Source organism: Microtus ochrogaster, chromosome 22, assembly GCF_000317375.1.
Source record: "Microtus ochrogaster isolate Prairie Vole_2 chromosome 22, MicOch1.0, whole genome shotgun sequence".
NCBI classification, from domain to species: domain Eukaryota; kingdom Metazoa; phylum Chordata; class Mammalia; order Rodentia; family Cricetidae; genus Microtus; species Microtus ochrogaster.
The window spans coordinates 27,757,982-27,760,706 of record NC_022023.1 but is presented as its reverse complement, the minus strand read 5'-3'; the positions used below and the strand labels follow the sequence as shown (position 1 = coordinate 27,760,706).

The following is a 2,725-nucleotide window of genomic DNA, read 5'->3' as shown; positions in this document are numbered from 1 at the left end:
GAAGAAGAAGAAGAAGAAGAAGAAGAAGAAGAAGAAGAAGAAGAAGAAGAAGAAGAAGAAGAAGAAGAAGAAGAAGAAGAAGAAGAAGAAACAAGTTACAAGGCATTCGGCACCAAAGAGGAGACATTTGAGAGGCTAAGGCTTCCATCAAACAGGGGAGGTATCTGAGCACCTAGAATAGAGAGGACCCCAGATAGGAAAAACAGGTTGACTTACCAACCATGGTTCAGAGGCATTTGATATGGAAACGGTGGTGCTTGGATCACCAACAGGAAGAATAAAGCCTGAAAAACCTGACCTCTGTCAATGGAGAGCAAGCAGGAGCCCGGGAAGAGGTTTTGCATTTCTGTTTGTTTGTGCCTCATCATACTCCCTGAATTTTAACTGCCATGAGCATATATCACTTTAAAGTCAGAACTGTGGTCACCATCACACCCTTAACTATAACCAGTAGCCTCCACTTATATCCTGGTTTGCTTTCTGTGGCTTTCCCACAGTCGGTCATGGTCTAAAAGACACGTGAAAAAGTCCAGAAATAATTGATGAATTTCAAACCACATGCTGTACTAAGCAGTATGTTGGATTCTCATACCATCCTGCCCTGTCCTGCCAGAAATATGAGTTATTTTTACATGCAGCATACCCAATTGTATGTGTGCATGACTCTTTGGTCATCTAGTCACTAAGCCCATCTGTGTTTCCGGGTCAAAAGTTGTGCTAGCAAAGCATTTGTACCGAGGTAACCATTATTTTACTTAGTAACAGCTCCAACATCCAACACACTAGAGCAGTCAGGCAGGCAACTCCGATGCGGAAAGGGGTGAGAAGAGCTTCCCTGTGTAAACATCGGAAAACGCTCCATCTAGTAAGGAAAATATATGTGCTAAGGCCGCTACAATGTGCAGTAAGAACAGATCTTCTGTTCACCAAATTGAAAAGGAAACATTTTATGCCAGTTTGATGTTAGACCTCGAACTGCAAAAGCTCTGCCTACAGTGCAAAGAACAAGGAAACACGCAGTCTGCAGAAGGCTGGACACTAGCCAAGCTTTCAGGCATGGCCTGGGAGTCTTGGGTGGTGTGCCCTGTGGATAAGGCAGGCCTGGCTATACCATTTCCAGTGCCAGAGAACACAAGGTGCCAGGTTCTTTCTCCTCAGTGCAGTACCACTTAGCTCCCTCTGATTCCATCCTTATCACTGAAATCCATGCATCATCTGGGCTGGGAAGAACCCTGAGTGTAACTCAACATCACCAGACACTAAGAAAATTCTGGGATTTCTCCTCTATGGTTGTGGTTGTTAACACTGGTGTTTGGTTATTGATGATAGAATCACACACACACACACACACACACGAAAAAAAAACAGAATAAAAGAGTAATAGTGTATGTACATTATTGTATTGTGTATATATGTATGTATGTACATATTTGTATGAATTTAAATATGTGTGTATGCATGTATGTATTTGGGTGTATGTGTGTGCATTTGTGTCCATGTATGTATTTATATGTATCTAGCTGTATATACATACATGTACATATTTTATGTGTATTAACATGTATTTGTATGTATGTACATGTAAGTGTGTGTGTGCATATTTGCATGTATGTGAAAACTTTGAGCAGCAGCTGTATACTATGTGTCGTGACAGACTACTGTGTCCCACACCACTTAATGTCACTCAAGGGTGCTGCCATGCCAGGAAAGGGGGCCTGATGACACCAAGTCTGCATTTGGGTATGTGGCAGGTGTATAATAGATGTTCTGTTTTTCCCTTTTGCTGACACGGGGCCAAATATCAGTTTCTATAAAGAATTTTTAGGTATAACTAGAAAATAATGATTTGTTAAATCAGAAGACTTGATAAGTTTATATTCAACATGGCCAAGATGCTTACCAACGTGTTCCATAGGTACAGTCATTAGAGTCCTTCCAGCACTGCTGAGCTCCAAAACCATATCCAGGAAGAGCCACCACAGCTGTCCCTCAGGGTCTGCAGCTGTCCCTTTGTGTCTGTGACTGTCCCTCAGTGTCTGTGGCTGTCCCTTTGTGCCTGTGACTGTCCCCCAGTGTCTGTGTGGTCATCCCTCAGTGTCTGATTGTCCCTTCATATCTATGGCTGTCTCTCAGTGTCTGTGGCCATTCCTCAGAATCTGTGGCTGTCCCTTGGTGTCTGTGACTGTCCCTCAGTGTCTGCAGGGGCGATTTTCAGGACTCTGTTCCCCCAGAGTCACTAAAATCCATGGATGCTCAAGTTTCTTATATAAAATGGTATAGTAATCTGGAAAGATGGTCCAGTTGGTAGGAACACTTACAAAACAAGACTAAGGACCTGAGTTTGGATCCCCAAAACCCACACAAAAAAGCTGTATGTGGTCATGAACACTTCTGCAAGCCCAGTACTGTGGAAGGACGAAGACAGAAGGATCCCTACTGGCTGCCAGCCTCATTCAAGGTTCAGTAAAAGGCCTGGTCTCAAAGGTGTGGGCCAGAAAATGATGGAGCACAACCCTCGGTATTTTAGTCTGCCCTCTCAGGCACACCCACTCGGGAGGTAGTGGTCTTGGCAGAGGACCTACACACATTCTCCCGTTTGCTTTAAACTGAACCTAGACAGCATGCAGTGCCTATGCAACAAAGCTCCGCACAGACACTTGCTCCTTGTACTGCTGAGGAAGGGACTACAGAAACCTGCACAAGTTCAGCACAGATGCATTCTTCC

General features: G+C 44.0%; 1 protein-coding gene across 1 annotated transcript in view; it reads right to left on the bottom strand.

The window, feature by feature from the left end:
- The window catches only part of Fam189a1 (family with sequence similarity 189 member A1), a 401,267-nt gene that overhangs the window by 389,942 nt on the left and 8,600 nt on the right, over positions 1–2,725 (bottom strand). The window lies entirely within an intron of this gene.